Raw genomic sequence first — 19,141 nt, forward strand, 5'->3', positions numbered from 1 at the left:
ACATTGCTACAGGTGCCCACATTGTCCAGGGATGAATGCAGGGATTATACGCATTCATTCAACAACTATCTATTAATACAGTACCAGCCATTTGGGAAGCAAAATAAGCAAAAATCTCTGCTCTCATGGGTTTACATTTCTAGAGTGAAGTAGCAGATGATAGATAAATGATATAAACGGTATTGTCAGGTTGAACTAAATTCTATAGAGAAAAAAATAATTAGGAAATAAATAATGTTGAATGGTGGGGATTATAATTTAAAATAGGTGGTAAAGGAATATGTAAAATGAAACATTTATACAAAGACGTGTTGGAGGTAAATGAGCTAATCAATCCAATATTGGGAGGGAAGAGCATTCCAGGTAAAGAAACAGCAGGTGAAAAGTTCCTGCTGTAGGAACAAAGGGCATTGCCAAGAAGCAGACCACAACGTGCCACATCTCAAAGGAAGTTTAAAACTCCATCCCCTTTTCACAAGAAATCTCCTCTCACTTCCTTCCTACCTTAAAGTCCTTCCTTGTCTTTCCTTCTCCTAGCATAATTCCTTGAAAAATCTCTTCAACGAGCTCCTGTTTTACAAAGAAAGATATATTATTTCCAAGAAGACTCCATCCAATATTTTTCTAATAGACATTCTTTTTAGAATGTTGATTGGGGAAGCAGAAGACAAAAGAAAGAAAAATCACAACAGAAAATAAATTCTCAATAAATAAATCTTGCTACATTTATTTTTCTGTAGCTGAGTCCCAGTGACTATGCTATATAGAAGTGAATCAATTAAAATTTTTGTGAAAATTGTAGCTGTTGGTCAGAAGAAGAAAGTTTTGTATAGTGTTTAAGTTCTTGAACTTGATAACTGTACTTGAGGTGGTTACATAAGTGAATATTCTTGTTCTTTGAAAATGTACATGTATGATGTGTTCAAGGAGCATCCTGTATATAACCTATTCTCAAATATTTAAAAAATAGATCACATGTGATCACATATCACATAACAACAGATGCAGAAAAAGTATATGACAAAATTCAATATCCATTCATGATGTATACATATCTCCATATATATACATATGGAGAGAGAGAGAGATGGATAGATAGATAAAGGGAATGAAAGAGCAAATGTGGTAAAAGTTAAAATTGGTAGTGGGTATCTAGGGTGGATATTTGCTGGAGTTCTCTATATGGATCTTGTATTATTTTTGCAACTATCATATAAGTCTGAAATTATTTCAAAATAAAAACTTTGAGAAAAAAGGGCAGAAAAAGAGAACAAGACAAAAGAGAAATGAAGAACAAGGGCAAGGAATAGGAAATAGTTGCTAATATGATAGAGATTAATCCAACTATATAATCCCTTTATATGTTGAATGGTCAAAAACAACAATTAAAAAACACTATCAGATTGAATAAATAAAAAAACCCAGCTATGTGTTGTTGACAAGAAACACACTCCAAATATGGAGATACAGATAGATTAAAAGAAAGTGGTGAAGAAAGATAAACCATGCTAACATTAATTTAAAAAAAGTAACTGGAGTAACTATATTAATTTCAGACAAAGAATACTTCAGAGCAAGGAACGTTGTTAGGATTAAGGGGGACATTACATAATGATAAAAGATCAATTCTCCAAGAAGGCATAATGATCCTTAATATGTATGAGCCTACAACAGATCATCAAAAAATGTGAGGCAAAAACTGATAGAACTGCAAGGAGAAATAGACAAATCCATCATTAAATTTGGACATTTCAATACAACTCTATCAGTAACTGATAGAACCATCAGGCAGAAAATCAGTAAGTATATTATTAAACCAAAAGCACATCCATCAATCCACTTGATCTATTTAATATTTTTAGAACACTTCATTTCACAGCAGCAGGATACGTATTCTTCTGAAGCTCAAGTGGAACATTCATCAAGCTAGAACACATTCTTGGACACCAAACACATCTTAACAAATTTAAAGAATAGAAATCACAAAGTTTTCTCTCAGACAAGATTGGAATTGGAATTAAATTAGACATCAATAGGAGAAAGATAGCTGGAAAATCCCCAAATATTTGAAGATTAAACAACTTACTTCGAAATAATAGATGGGTCAAAGACAAAGTCTCAAAAGAAATTTAAAAATATTTAGAACTGACTGAAAATGAAATAACATGAAAATTTCAATGCTGCAAACAAAGCAGAGAGAAATAAATAGCACTGAATGCATATATTAGAAAAGAAGAAAGATCTAAAAGATTAGAAAAGAAGAAAACCCTCCACCTTAGGAGACTGGTATAAGAGCAAGTTAAATCCAAAGGAATAGAAGGAAAGAAATTTTTAAATTTAGAGCAGAAATCAATGACACTAATGCCAAAACTAGAGAAAAGCATTATGAGAAAGGAAAACTATTGACCAATATCTCTCATGAACACAGATGCAAACATTCTCATCAAAATACTAACAAATTCTATCCAGTAATACATAAAAATAATTCTGCCCCACAACCAAGTGGAATTTATTCCAGGTATGCAAGGCTGGTTCAACACTTAAAAGAAATTAATCAATCTATTATATAAGCAGGCTAAAGAAGCAAAATTATATGATCATAACAACAGATGCAAAAAAAGTATATGACAAAATTCAACATCCATTCATGATCAAAAAAATAAAAATGATCAGCAAACTAGGGATAGGAGGAAATTCCTCAACTGGATCAAGAATATCTACATAAAATCTACAGGTAACGGCATACTTAGTGGTGAGAAAGCTAGACCCTTTCCCTCTAAGATAGAGAACAAGGCAAGAACATCTCAATCTCTATTTAACATTGTCCTGTGAAGTCCTAGCTAATGGTACAAGACAAAAAAAGGAAGCAAAAGACTTACAGATTGAGAAGGAAGAAATAAAACTATCTTTATTCTCAGATAGTATGATCATTTATGTAGAAAATGCCAAAGAATCTATGTTTAAAAAGCAATTACAGCAAGCTTATAGGGTACAAGGTTAATATACAAAAGGCCATTACTTTCCTATAAACTAGAAATGGAGAATTTAATTCACAATTAAAAGCTCTCAGACTGTCAATTTGGCAGTCAGAAAGGAAAGATACCTAAGGATGTCAGCCCACTCCAATACATGTATCAAGGTGTCCTTCCAAAGCCCAACCACAGACTCTGATGGAATAATGTTTTATTCACATAGAGAAGATTCCAAGCAAGGATAGCTTCACTAGAGGTCATCAGTTCCCATGGCCAGCAGGTCTCATTCTAAAGTTAATGAAAGAAGATATTTTACCCAGCTTGTGCCGATGTTGAGGATGCTCCTCCCTACCTCCAGGAGGTAGATATAGATATACCAATGGAATAGATGTACCAGTGGGGGTGATCCAGATGCCATAAAATAGACATTCATTAGCCAGACTGTCTCCAGTGGGACAAAAGGAGAAGGAAAGTGCCTATAGTCCATTATCTGCTAGGGAATATGTTTTGTCTCTAGGCACTCCAAAGGGAATCAGCCCATATTTATTATCTTTCCTAAGGGACACATATCTAGGACCAAACACAAGATGTATTTGTGGGTCCCAGGGAAAGCCAGCAGGCCATGATTAGATGGTCCCCTACCACAAAAACACAACTATATTAGCACCCAAAAAAGAAATACTAGGACTAAATTTAACAGACTATGCACAAAAAAGAAAACAAAGAAGATCTAAATAAATGGAGAGATATTCCATGCTCATGGATAATAAGACTCAATATTGTTAAGAGGTCATTTCTCCATATCTTTGTGTATAGAGTCAAAAGAATCCTAATATGAATTCCAGAAAGCTACTCTGTAGATATCAACAAAATGATTCCAAAGTCTATGTGGAGAGACCAAAGACCCAGAATGGCAACATAATATCAAAGAAGAACAAATTTGGAGGCAGTCCAACTACCTAACTTCAACACTTATTATAAAACGAATGACCAAAAAAAAAAAATGCAATATCAGTGAAAGAATAGACAAATAGATCAATGGAACAGAATAGAGAGCTCAGAAATAAACCAGAAAATAGAGCTGTGATCTTTGACAACAAGGCAAAAGCAATTCAATGGAGGAAACATAGACTTTTCAACCATTGGTGCCGAAACAATTGAACATCCATATGCTAAAAACTGAATTCAGACACATACCTTACAACTTTCGCAAAATCTAACTCAAAATGGATCATACATCTAAATGCAGATGTAGAACAATACAACTTCTAGAAGGTAACCTAGGAGAAAATCTAGGGGACAGTGATTTGGCAATGAGTTTTTAGATACACACCAAAAGCACAATCCATGAAGGAAGATATTCATAATTTGGATTGCATTAAAATAAAAAAAAATCTGCTCTGTGAAAGACATTATTAAGAGAATGAAAAGATTATGTCCCAGACTGGAAGAACATATTTGTAAAACACATATATGATAAAAGATAAAATTAGAAAGAAATCATAAAATTCAGCAATAAGAAAACAAACAGCCAATTAAAAAGTGGGTGTGGTAGTTAGGTTCAAGTGTCAACTTAGCCAAGTGAAGGTGCCTAGTTCTGTTGCTATGGACATTAGCCAATGACATGTGAAGCTCATCTGTCACTGATTATACCAGCAGTCGGCTAGGAGGCGTGCCTGCTGCAATGAATGATATTTGATTTAATTGGCTGTATGCTTAAATGAGAGAGCTCAATGTAGCACAGCCCAAGCAGCTCAACATCCCTCATTCTAGCATTAGCAGCTCAGCCCAGGCCTTTGGAGATGCAGAAAGGAATCACCCTGGGGATAGTTGTTGGAACCCAGAGGCCTGGAAAGAAGGCAGCCAGAGATTACCCTGTGCCTTCCGTGTAAGAAAGAGCATCCGTTGAAAGTTAGCTGCATTTCCTCTGAAGAACTATTTTTTTTACATGGGCAGGCACCAGGAACTGAACCTGGGTCTCCAGCATGGCAGGTAATAATTCTGTGACAAACTATACATTTTTAACTAAATAAATCCCCTTTTATTAAAAGCCAATCCATCTCTGGTGCATTGCATTCTGGCAGCTTTGGCAGACTAAAACAGTGGGCAAAAAATCTCAACAAGCACCTCACCAAAGAAGATACCCAGATGGCAAGTAAGCCTATGAAGAGATGCCCAACATCATATATGATTAGAAAATTGCAAACTGAAACAGTAATGAGATACCACTACACACCTATTAGAATAGGGAGGGGGAAGGAGAGGGATAGAGAGAATGAGAGGGAGGAAATGTAAATAGGGCATAGGGGATTTTTTGGACAGTGAAGCTATTGTATATGATATTGTTAATGGTAAATACATTACGCATTTGCCAAAACCCATAGAACGTTACAACACAGAAGTTCTGAATGAACCTGAATATAAATGATGGACTTTCATTAGCAATAAGGTATCAATATTGACTCTTCAATTGTAACAAACATACCACACTGATAAGAGATGTTAGTAATAGGAAAAACTGTTTTGGAGGGGGAGGAGTTAAGGGAACTCTGCACTTTCTGCTAAATTTTTCTGTAAGCTTAAAACTGAATTAAGTCCATTAACTAAAGATTATTAAACAACAAGTGGGAAACTAAAATGTTAATTGATTATTAGATAATGTTAGGGAATTGTAAAAAGTTTTTATGTATTATAACGGTATTGCATTTATTTAATAGGATATCCTTAGTCATAAGATATCCATGTTAAAGGGTTTAGAGGTGAAATGTCTTGTGATGTTTGTAAGTGCTTTGAAATGTTTCAGCAAAAAAGAGAAACAGAGATAATTAAAGCAAATGTAAAATGTTAATAATTACTGAAACTAGTTGGTGTATGTATAGATGTTCATTATACTACTCCTTCAAATTCTCTGTATGTTTTAAACTTTCCATACTAAAATGATGAGAGAAAGTGGTATTAATAAAATTGTTGAAGTTCTTACAATTTTTGTGAACTAATTGATCAATCTGAAAAGTAAAAAAAGGAAGATGTTAGCAAATTAGTATCAGATAATTCTGTCAGAAAAATTAACCTCTAAAAATCTATTTTCTGTAGAAATTATAACATTTGAAATTATAACTTAAAATTTGCTAAGGAGAAATAGCTTTTGTTTATAATTCTGGGTTTTATTTTCTAAGATAAAATTTTAATTACTATTTTTATGCTTTGTTGCCAAATGTTGGTCCTTGTTATAAGTAAATTCACTTAAGTAGCCTTTTCTGACAAAATAATGCTTACAAAAGCCCTCCTGGACGGCAATTACCAAGTTAATAATGTGTGCACGTAGGTGGCAGGTAGGTGGCAGCAATGTTCACACGCACACACACACACACACACACACAAACACAATTTTACTATGCAATTATTCGTTACAGTTGGCAATGAGTTCTTACTTTTAATTTGCTGTGTAAATTCACTGAGTGTTACATTTCCTAAAACAGCTCTGTGCCAACTGTATGATTCTTAATGACAATTATATCCTATCATGTACACATTCTTTCTTTTACTACAAGAACAAATCTGTACATTATTTTCTGGGTCTCTATCCTGTAGTTTATTTCTAGTTCATATGATTCTTGACTTACAGTAAAGAGCATTTTTCATTTAAAACAGATTTTGATTTTCAAAATCTTACTGTTGTATTTCAACACTTTAATTTTAATCTTGCAAAGACTTGAATAATTTTGAGTGAAAAATGGGTGAATAATGTAAGACAGTTTTTAAATTACAGGCAGGCATTGCTTTGCACAGTTGTATGGGACTTTGAAAATGACTGGTAACCTGAAACCATGCAAAGTTATCCTAATAATCAATGGGGTAAAATATATTATTATTCCATGAGCTTCAAAAATCTTTACCAAAACATTGCAACTCCCTTATTGTTGATTATGAATTTATAGGGAACTGAAAAGAAGTAAAACAAATATTTCTTTAGTACATTTTAATTGAAAACATTAGAAACACTGAGAATTAAAGTGTTTTTAGCTTTTCACAAAAGCATTATCAGTAGTAGTTTGAAGTGCTTGCCTTCTTAGCTATAATTTACAGCACAAAATGATCATCTTCTCACTGACTTGGTGAGTGATCATATTCTTTCCTAAGCTTGGCTCATTCAGCTTCTATCATGTTTTACATTGTGCTTATGGTGTCATGAAAGGATGTATGTACCCTAGAAAAGCCATGTTTTAATCAAAATCCCCTTTCATAGAGGCAGAATAATCCCTATTCAATACTGTAAGTAATTAGATCATCCCCCTGGAGATGTAGCCTAATCAAGAGTGGTTGTTAAACTGGATTAGGGGAGATGTGTCTCCACCCATTTGGGTGGGTCTTAATTAGTTTCTGAAGTCTTATAAAAGAGGAAACATTTTGGAGAAAGCTAGAGCTTTCTGAGAGAGCAGAGAACAACATAGCCACGAGAAGCAGAGAGTTTACAGCCAGTGACCTTTGGAGATGAAGAAGGAAAATGCCTCCTGAGGAGTTTCATGAAACAGGAAGCCAGGAGAAGAAGCTAGCAGATGATGCCATGTTCACTATGTGCCCTTTCAAATGAGAGAGGAAACCTGACCATGTTCACTATGTGCCTTTCAGATGAGGAGTAATTCTGACTGTGTTTGCCATGTGCCCTTCCACTTGAGAAAGAAATCGTGAACCTCATCGGTCTTCTTGAACCAAGGTATCTTTTCCTGGATGCCTTTGATTGGACGTTTCTATAGACTTGTTGTAATTGGGACATTTTCTTGGCCTTAGAACTGTAAACTAGCAACTTATCTCCAAATCGATATTTAATAGATATTAAAGGAATGTTAAGTATTTTGTTTTAGCTTCTTGTTCGGAGATTCCTGTTATTTCTCGAAATTGAATGTCTAACTCTAGGTGATTAGTCAATAAATTACAGTACTGCCATAAAATGGTACTATGTATACATAAAAAGATAATAATGTACACTTATGTTTATTAATATGGAAATTTGCTCTAGATAAATTTATGAAAAATTCAGTTTATCAAACAGTCTGTATAACAAGGTCTGGGATATATGAAGATATATAAATGGATAAAAACTGCCAGAAGAGTGGTAGCCAGTTTGAAACTATTATGTACCCCATAAAAATCATGTTTTAATCCTGATCCAATCTTATGGGACCAGATCTATCGCTTAGGGCAGGAACCTTTGATTGGATTACCATGGAGATGTGACACACCCAGCTGTGAGTTTGAACTTTAGGTTAGATTACTTCCATGGAGATGTGACATACCCAATTGTGGGTGTGGCCTTTTGATTAGATGGAGATGTGACTTATCCATTAGTTTACTAGAGTCCTCTAAAAGGGGAAACATTTTGTAGAAACCTCAGATGCAGATGCTTGGAGAACAGTTGCTTCAGAACAACAGAGATGCTTCCCATGTGCCTTCCCATGAGATGTCAAGGAAGCAAGAATGCAGAGTTGTGTCCTGGAGGAGCTTGGTAAAGGCCCATCAATGCTTAGAGAGGAACCAGAAACAAGGACTAGTGGATATCAGCAGCATGCCTTCTTCATGTGACAGACATTGACCTTTCTTTGGAGTTAAGATATCCGTTTTGGCTTTTTAAAGCTGCTGAATACAATATACCAGAAATGGAGTGGCTTTAAAAAGGGAATTTATTACATTACAAGTTCATAGTTCTAAAGTCAGAAAAATGTCCAAACCAAGACATCCAGGAAAAAATACCTTGACTCAGGAAGGGCTGCTGTCTGTTAAATGGGAAGGCACATGGCTGGCATCCGCTGGTACCTTGTTCCCAGTTCCATTGCTTCCAGCTTCTGATGACAGTGGTTTTCTCTCTAACCATCTGTAGGCCTTTTCTTAGCTCCTCTGGAACACAGCTCTGGGTTCTGGCTTGCTTAGCATCCTATGGAAACACACACAGTGGCATCTACTGGGCTCTAAATGTCCCTATCTAGGCATCTGCTTTCTCTTTAAAAGTTCTTTAAAGGGGGAAACATTTTGAAGAAACCTCAGATATAGACCCTTGGCAAACAGCTGCTTCAGAGCTGACAGAAACACAGATGTTTGGAGATGGTTGAAGTGCTGACAGAGAGAGCGACACCTAGATACTGACAGAGCTCAGCAGATGCTGCCATGTGCCTTCCCATGAGATGCTCAGCAAACCAGAACCCAGCGTTGTGTACCAGAGGAGTTAAGTGAAGGCCCACAGATACTTAAAGAGGAAACCACTGGCATCAGAAGTTGGAAGCAACAGAACCAGGAGCAAGGGCCAGCAGATGCCAGCCATGTACTTTCCCAGCATAGGGTTCTAGATAGCATCAGCTTTCTTGAGTGAAAGTAATCTCTTGTTGCCTTAGTTTGGACATTTTCATGGCCTTAGAACTGTGAACTTGTAATGTAATAAATTCCCTTTAGAAAATCCATTCCATTTCTGGTATATTAATTCCAGGAAACTGGAAACAGTTAAATACTAGAAAGCAGTTAAATACTGGGAGAATGCCTAATCAATAAAATGCAACTTAAAAACAGTAAGAGATGCACATGGTACCCTTGTTGACCTTTCCTGCCCCCAGCATGGTGTGCAGCTGGCCTGTACTCTCATTGTGGATCCTGAACCCTCTGTTCCAGAGGATGCAGAGTAACACCCATGCACATGATGGGGTGCCTGTATTTTGGTGCCAATATATTGATAACATCCAGAGAGACCAAACCGGGAAACTCATTTTTGGCCTGCCCTCCCAGAATTTGCTCTGCGGACAGAAGCAGCTTGTCAGCAGCTAAAGTAGTATAAGAAACAATTAAATCCATGTGGTCTGGTCTAGCCAATCAACTTGGTTAGATTTTGGTGTTCAGTTGTTTAATCAAGCAAGCACTTGCCTGATTGTTACTACAAGGGTATTTTGTGAATTTAAATCATTAGTTAATTACATCTACGACTGATTACATCTACAATCAACAAGGAGATTGCTTTCAGCAATGAGAGAAATTTCATCCAATCAGTTGAAGTCCTTAAAGGAAGAACTGATCACTTCAGCAGTCAGAAAAAAGAATTTCTATCTCTACTTCAGCCAGCCAGCTTCTCCTGGGGAATTCATTGAAACCTTCACCAGAGTGCCCAATTTGCAGCCTGTCTGTCCTATGGAATTCAGACTAGCTAATCTCCACAATTATGCAAGCCAAGTTCTATAAAAACTGTCTTAATGCTGGTTCTGTTTATCTGGAAATCTCTAATTGTTGGTACCCAGAGTGGTTCTTTTTTGTTTGTTTGATTGTTTTGCTCCTTATTTGTGTGCTACGACTCACTTGGGTTCCACTGATCAGCCTTCAACTAACAGCTCAAGGAGAGCAGATATAAAGTATGGGACCCTGTCAGAGAACCCAATTATTAAGTACTAAATAAAACATATTCTTTAGGTGATGACAGTGTGCATTCATTTGGAATGTGCTTGTCCTCTGTGTTTAGAGCATGATGTTATTAACAGGAAAGATTTAGAGTCACAGAAGAACCTTTCGGAAACCAAAGATGTCAAAAGCGATGCCTGTGCTGGCATTTGATTTCTCTTGAGATATGCTGTAAAAATCCACACCTACTCCAGTGCATTTAAGTTCAGGAATGTACCTGAGTAAACATTGATTTGGGCAAAAAACAGGCTAATTGTATGAATATTTTAAAATGTGTCATCATGGTTCATCAATTTTTAATGTTTGCTAGTATAATTATTTGGTTAAATTCTTCCATGGTTTTCACACATTTTCATATTAACTTTGAGAACTAATACAATTGGACCTTTGTTGCATAGCATTTGTTTCCTTTTTAAAAAATTAGAGAAGTTGTGGGTTTGCAGAACAGTCATGTATAAAATACAGGTCTCCCAAACACTACTGCACCACCAACTCCCTGTGATTGGTGTGGAATATTTGTTACAATTGATGATAGTACATCTTTACAATTGTACCATTAACCAAAATCCATGACTTAACTTAGGGTACACTGTTTGTGTAGTGTAGATCCATAGAGTTTTTTAAAAATTTTTATTCTGTTGCCATATGTACAATCTAACAATTCCCAATTTAGTCATATTCAGATATGTTAGTGCTATTAATTTATGTTCACAATGTTTTGCTACTATGCCCACCATCCATTACCAAAACATTTCCATCATTCCAAATATGTACCCCATATATTTTAAGGCTTAACTTCTCATTCCTCTCCCTACCCAGTCCTCTGGTAGACTATGTTCTAAATTCTGATTCTATGAGTTTGCTTATTCTAGTTGTTTCAAATGAGTGAGATTATACAATATGTGTCCTTATTTGTCTGACTTGTTTCACTTAACATGATGTCTTCAAGGTTCATCATGCTGTTGTAAATATCAGGACTTTACTCCTTTTTATGTCTGAAAAATATTCCATTTTGTGTATATACCACATTTTGTTTATCCATTTATCAGTTGATGAATACTGGAGTTGCTTTCATTTTTGGCAGTTGTGAATAATGCTGCTATGAACACTGGTGTGCAAATATCACTGCACCATTTTATATTGCCACCAGTAATAAATGAGTGTTGTTATTTCTTGCATCCTCTCCAACTCTTGTTATTTTCTGGTTTTTAGATTACCACCATTCTCATGTGTGTGAAATGATATCTCATTGTGGTTTTGATTTGTGTTTCCTTGATGGCTAATGATGTTGAGCACTTTTTAATGTGCTTTCTGGCCATTTGTTTATCTTATTTAGAGAGATGTCTCTTCAATCTCTCTAAGACGCCCATTATTGGTGTCTTATTTTTGCTGTTTTTTTTTTGTTGTTGTTTTTTGTGGTTAAAGTGAAGAATTTCTTTATATATTCTGGATATTAATCCTTTATTACCTATATGGTTTCCAAGTATTTTCTCCCATCATGTAGGCTTTCATTTTACTTTCATGATAAAGTTCTTTGAGGACCACAAGTTCTTACTTTTGATGAGATCCCATTTATCTATTTTTTTTCTTGTGTTTGTGTTTAAAAACCAATGCCTAATGCAAGGTCCTGAAGATGCTCCCCTACCTTTTCTTCAAGGGGGTTGATAGTTCTTAAGAATATGTAGGGTTTTTTATCCATTTTGATTTGTTTTGTATATGGTGTGAGGTAGGGGTTCATCTTCTCTTTTCTACAAATAGAGCTCCAGTTTTTCTGGCACCATTTGCTGAAGAGACTATTCTTTCCTATCTGAAGTATTTGTCACTTTGCCAAAAGTCAGTTGGCTATAAATGTGAAGATTGATTTATGAGCTCTCAGTTCTATTCCATTGGTCTATATGTCTGTTCTTGTGCCAATACATGATGTTTTAGTTACTGTGGATTTTTAAAAAGTTTTAAGGTCAGGAAGTGTGAGCCCTCCAATTTCATTCTTCTTTTTCAGTGTGGCTTTAGCTATTCTGAGTGCACTTAACTTCTGTATAGTTAAAAAAAATATTTTTATTGAGAAATATGCACACACATACAGTCCAACCATATTACACAATCAGTGGCTCACAATATCATCACATCATTGCATTAATCACCAAGATCAATTTTAGAACATTTGCATCACTCCAGAAAAAGCAATAAAAAGATAAAAAAAGAACTCATACATCCCATACCCCTTACCTCTCCCTCTCATTGACCTACAGTATTTCAATCTATCCAATTTTTACACTTTATCTCCCATTATTATTTATTTGTTTTTTATCCTTATACTTTTTTTTACTCAACTGTTCATACCCTGGATAAAAGGAGTATCAGACATAAGGTTTTCACAATCCACAGTCATGTTGCAAAAGATTTATAGTTATACAGTCCTCTTCAGAAATCAAGGCTATTACCAACATGATGAGCAGTCTCACCACCCTCCCCCTCTCTGCGTGGGACATGACTCCCAGGGATGTGGACCTTCCTGGCAATGTGGGACAGAGATCCTGGAATGAGCTGAGACTCAGCATCAAGGGACTGAGAAAAACCCTAGAATGAGCTGAGAATTAACATCAAGGGATTGAGAGAACCTTCTCAACCAAAGGGGGAAGAGTGAAATGAGACTAAGTGTCAATGGCTGAGAGATTCCAAACAGAGTCAAGAGGTTATCCTGGAGGTTATTCTTATGCATTAAGTAGATATCACCTTGTCGTTCAAGATGTAGTGGAGAAACTGGAGGGAACTGCCTGAAAATGTAGAGCTGTGTTCCAGTAGCCATGTTTCTTGATGATGATTGAACAATGATATAGCTTTCACAATGAGACTCTGTGAATGTGAAAACCTTGTGTCTGATGCTCCTTTTAGCTACTATATCAACAGAAGAGTAGAACATATGGAATAAAAATAAATAATAGGGGGAACAAATGTTAAAATAAATTTAGTTTGAAATGCTAGTGGTAAATGAAAGTGAGGGGTAAGGGGTATGGTATGTATAATTTTTTTTTCTCTGTTATAATTTTATTTCTTTTTCTGTTGTCTTTTTATTTCTTTTTCTAAATCGATGCAAATGTTCTAAGAAATGATGAATATGCAACTATGTGATGATATTAAGAATTACTGATTTTATATGTAGAATGGAATGATATCTTAATGTTTTGTTTGTTAATTTTTTTAATTAATAAAAAAAGTTAAAAAAAAAAAAAAAGAATCAAGGCTATTAGAATACAGTTAAACAGTTTCAGGTACTTCCCTCTAGCCGCTCCAGTACACCATAAACTAAAAAGGGGCTATCTATATAATGCATAAGAATAACCTCCTGGATAACCTCTTGACTCTATTTGAAATCTCTCAGCCACTGACACTATTTTTCCTCATTTCTCTCTTCCCTCTTTGGTCAAGAAGACTTTCTCATTCCCGTGATGCTGGGTTCCTGTTCATCCCTGGGAGTCAGGTCCCACATTGCCAGGGATTTACATCCCTGGGAGTCACATATGGTGGCAGGCAGTGAGTCTACCTGCTAAGTTCTTCAAGAGAGAAGCCATAGGAGGGCTACAGTGACTCAGCAGGCAGAGTTCTCACCTGCCATCATCATGCCGGAGACCTGGGTTTGTTTCCCAGTGTCTGCCCATGCAAAAAAAAAAAAAAAACCAGAAGAGAGAGAGAGGTCACATCTGAGCAACAAAAGAGGTTCTCTGGGGGTGACCTTAGTCATAATTATCAGTAGTCTTAGTCTCTCCTTTGCATGAATAAGCTTCATAAGGGTGAGCCCCAAGATTGAGGGCTCAGTCTATTGAATTAGTTGTCCCCACTGCATATGGGAATATAAGGAATTCCCCAGATGGGGAAGTTAATTATTTCTTCCTATCTCCCCAGTCCCCTAAGGGGACTTTGAAAATACTTTTTTATTCTTTCCAAATTGCTTTGGGATATATCGGGGCCTCACACTAACCTGTACAAACCAATAAGGTCTCACAGCTTATTCAAGATTCTATGTAATTATGGTGTTCAAGTACCACACAAGTTAAACTAGACAACATGCTACCCAAAATATAAATCTTGCACCAAATAAGCATCTCTCCTTTGGCCTTGCCAAGAGGTTGAAGTCTGAAAATGTGGACTATATCATCCTTTACCCAGTATTCTGATTTACCTCAGTCCTATCCAAATCAGCTTCATTCATATCTCTAGACTAGGTTTGATCACTTTTTCAGCTTTTTAAATGGCTAGTCAATGGGGTAATTCTGACTTTCATAGCTTCAGTGCTGTACTATGAGTCTCAGGTGTCACATAAACTGAAGTTTCAGAGAAAGACCAGGTTATATACAAATAGCTTGGTATCTCAGAATTTAGAAATATCAATTACAACCCCTAAATGTATGTGACTGCTGGCAAAATCTTACAATCTAGGGGCCTTTACAATAGGCTGCAACTGGATTGCTTCCGGCTTCAATTCTCTGAGTTTGTTTATTATAGTTTGCCCATAGGGGTGAGGCACGATAACATTCAACATACTGTTCTCAAATTTCACTCATCTAGTTGTATGCCTCCCAACTTTATTCCTTCTTGTTGCTGCTCAGCAGTCCATTGTAGGTAAACATCACAATTCCTTCTTCCATACCTCAGTTATTGTACCCTTATGCCACCTCCATCCATTGCAAATCACAAACGATTCCACTATAAACACCAGTGTGCAAATGTTCATGCATGTTCCCCCTCTCAGTTCCTCCCAGTATATTCCTAGCAATGGGGTTGCAAGAGCATACCTTCTATATAATTTTTATGACTAGCTTTTCCATTTCTGCAAAGAAGATTGCTGGAATTTTTATTGGCATTGGATTGAATCTATAAATTGCTTTGGGTAGCATTGACATCTTAACAATATTTAATATTCCAAACCATGAACAAGAAATATATTTCCATTCATTTAGGTTTTCTTTGATTTCTTTTAGCAACGTTTTATAGATTTCTGTGTATAAGTCTTTTGCATCCTTGGATAAATTTATTCTTATAGATATATTTGGTTCTTTTAGTTTCTATTGTGAATTAAATTTTTTTCTGATTTCTTCTTCCTATTGTTTATTGCTTGTATATAGAAACACTACTGATTGTTCAATGTTGAATTTGCACTCTGCCACTTTGCTGAATTCATTTATTAGCGCTAGGATATCTGTTGTGGATTTTTCAGGATTTTATGTAAGTAGTATCATATCTCTGTAAATAGGAAAAGTATTGCTTCTTCCTTTCCAATCTGGATGTCTTTATTTCATTTTTCTTCCCTAACTACTCTAGCAAGTGCTTACACCTTAGTGTTGAATAACAGTGATGACAGGGGGCGTCCTTGACTAGTTCCTGATTTTAGAGGGATAGCTTTCAGTCTTTCACCATTAAATAGGATGTTAACTGTGGGCTTTTCATATATGCCCTTTATTATGTTGAGATAGTTTCCCTCTATCCCTGGTATTCTAATTTTTTATCAAGAAGGGTACTGTAATTTGTCAAATATATTTTCTATGTAAATTGAGTTGAGCATGTTTTTTTCCTTAATTCTATTAATACAGTATAATACACTAATTGATTTTCTTATGTTGAATCAACCTTTCATACCAGGGATAAATCCCATTTGGTTATTGTTCTACTTTGCAAGCTGCCAGAATGCAATATACCAGAAACAGAATGGTTTATAAAAATGGAAATTAGTTCTGAGGCCATGAAAATGTTCAAATCAAGGCATCCAAGGGAAGATGCCTTGGTTCAAAAAGGCCAATGGTTGTCAGGGTTTCTCTCTCAACTGGAAAGGCACATGGTGAACATGGTGACATCTGCTAGCTTTCTCTCCAGGCATCTTGTTTCATGAAGCTCCACCAGGGGTATTTTCCTTCTTTGTCTCCAAAGTCTCTGGCTGTGAGGGCTCTAAAGCTTTTTCCAAAATGACTCCCTCTTAAAGAGCTCCAGTAAGCAACCCCACTTTTAATGGATGGAGACACATCTCTATGGAAACCATCTAATCAAAAGTTACTACCCACAATTGGGTGGGGATTAAAGAACTTGGCTCTGGGATACATAACAGATTGAAAGTGACACATTCCACCCCTTGGACTCCTAAAAGACATGTTCTTTCCAGATGCAAAATACATTCATTCCATCACAATATCAGAACACCTTAAACTGTTTCAGTAACAATACAAATGCAATACAAAGACAGAAACAGTAGAAAATCTCATCAAAGTCAGCTACAGGCATAGTCTGTTCTAAGGCAAAATTCACCTCTGGCTCTGGATCTGTAAAACTCAGAGCAAGTTATTTGCTGCCAACATACAAAGAAGAGACAATCATAGGATACATATCCCCATGTCCATAGGGAGAAATTGGAAAGAACACAGAGCTCACTGGATTTAAGCAGTTTTGAAAACCTGCAGGGCAAACTCCATTAGATTTCAAAGTCTGAGAGTCATTTATCTTCAGGGTTTTAGAAAGTGGCAAACCCACCCTTTCCAAGGGCCTATGCAGTGGCCAGCCTCTCTCTGAATGAAACCTTGGGGGACATTATGGAGACCACTTTTTTCTAGTCTCTACCCTCTCCAAGCATTGGGGCTGCACCCAGGCTTTCTGCCATCTCCAGGACACATGCTCAATGCTTGCATGTGGTGGCAGCCAAGCTCTCCCCAATCCCCAAGGAATGTGCTCCACCCTCTCCAGGGCCTGAGGTGGCACAACTCTTCCACTGCAAGAGGTAAAAGGTCCATCCTCTGCCTTTGGGGCAAACTCACCCTCTCCAAGTACTTGGGTGGGTCCACTCTCCTGGCCCAAGGTTTCTTGACTTCAGACCCCAGCCTTCATAGTTCTGCCTCTGAATTCATTTTACTTTCACTTTGTCCCTTTTCTGAGCCTTTTAGCCCAGACCTGCAATGGTTCCATTTATACTGATTCCACAACACTCTGGTTGGCTTTCTATGTAGTAGGCAAGGGTCAATGCCCATCAGACAAAAAAAGTTTCCACAGATCCTTCCTGGAAAACACCATCTCCAATTCTTGCTTTTTCTGAAATAGCTGACTGGTTCCATTGTTTGGTTAAATCCTCACTTGGAGCACTATTCTCTGGGGTCTCTCTTTCTGGAGGAGAATTTTCCAGAGTGCAATTTCTGGTTTCTTTATACCCATGAGTTCAGTTCTCAGCTTATCTCTTTCCTGATGCATTTCACTATAAGCTGTGAGGAGAAACCAGACTGCAATCTCCACATTTAATTTGTAAATCTCTTCTGCTAAATATCTAAGTTCATGACTTTTAAAATATGCCTTCCAGCTAAAACCACTAGTCGATTTTGCCAGATTACCTACCATTTTAAAACAAGGATCACCTTCTTTCCAGTTTGCAATAACACACGCCTCATTTCTGTCTAGAGCCTTGTCACAGATATCTTTAGAGTCTAGACTTCTACCAACAGTCTCATCACAGCATACTGGCCTTCTCTACCAATCTCCTTACAGTTCTTCCAGAATCTTCCCTTTATCCATTTAAAAAGCTGTTCCAACATGTTAGGTATTTGCAAATCACAGCAGCACCTCACATCTCCAGTATCAAAATCTGTTCTAGTTTTCAAGCTGCCAGAATGCGATATACCAGAAACAGAATGGCCTTTTAAAAGGGGAATTTATTAAGTTGCAAGTTTACAGTTCTAAGGCTGTGAAAATGTCCAAATTGAGGCAAGCCTATGAAAATGTCCAAATCAAGACATCCAAGGGAAGATGCCTTGGTTCAAAAAGGCCAATGATGTTTGGGCTTTCTCTCGAAACTGAAAAGGCACATGGAAAACAAGGTGACATCTGCTAGCTTTCTCTCCAGGTTTCTTGTTTCATAAAGCCCCCTCCCCCACCCAGGGGCGTTTTCTTTCTTCATCTCCAATGGTCTCTGGCTGTATGGGGTCTAAAGCTTTTTCCAAAATGGTTCCTCCTTTAAGAGCTCCAGTAAGCAACCCCACTTTGAATGAGTGGAGACACATCTCCATGGAAACTATCTAATCAAAAGTTACTACCCACAATTAGGTGAAGATTAAAGAACTTAGCTTTTCTGGGATACAACAGATTCAAACTGGCAAAATCATGTTTTATATTTTTTTAATGTGCTGTTGGATTCAATTTGATTGTATTTTTCTGAGGATTTTTGCATCTAATTAAGAGATATTAATCTTTTGTTTTCTTTCTTGTGGCATCTTTATCTGTCCTTGATGTGAAGGTGATGTTGGCCTCATAGAATGAGTTAGAGAATATTAAAAGATACTGATGAGACTTCCAATAAGATGGACCACTAAAGCAGCTTAGATTAGCCCTGCTCCATGGAAAAATTAGAGAAGGGACAGGAGTGCAACTGAGGCAGCGATTCAGGAGTGCAGCTGACCTGGGAGAGCCTTCTGCACCACATGTGGCAGCCCTGGTTGCAGAGGCTGAGGAACAGAGAGGCAAAAAGCTGGAGCCTGGCACAGAGGCATGGAGCTGTGGAGCCCTCAAGAGTCCATGAATGGGCACATGGGACTAGGAAGCAAGCCAGGCCATGTTCCTTGGGCCCCTACACTCACTGGCACAGCCTGGTGACCGGCGACTCACCCCACACCCCATGCACCTGAACCCCCTCACCTGCTCCCATTCCCCATGCTCCAGGCACTCCCACCCCACCAGCACCCAGTGCACATAACTGCCCGCCACCCCCACCCCAAGTGCAG

This window comes from Tamandua tetradactyla, chromosome 19 (genome assembly GCF_023851605.1).
Source record: "Tamandua tetradactyla isolate mTamTet1 chromosome 19, mTamTet1.pri, whole genome shotgun sequence".
Lineage (NCBI taxonomy): Eukaryota > Metazoa > Chordata > Mammalia > Pilosa > Myrmecophagidae > Tamandua > Tamandua tetradactyla.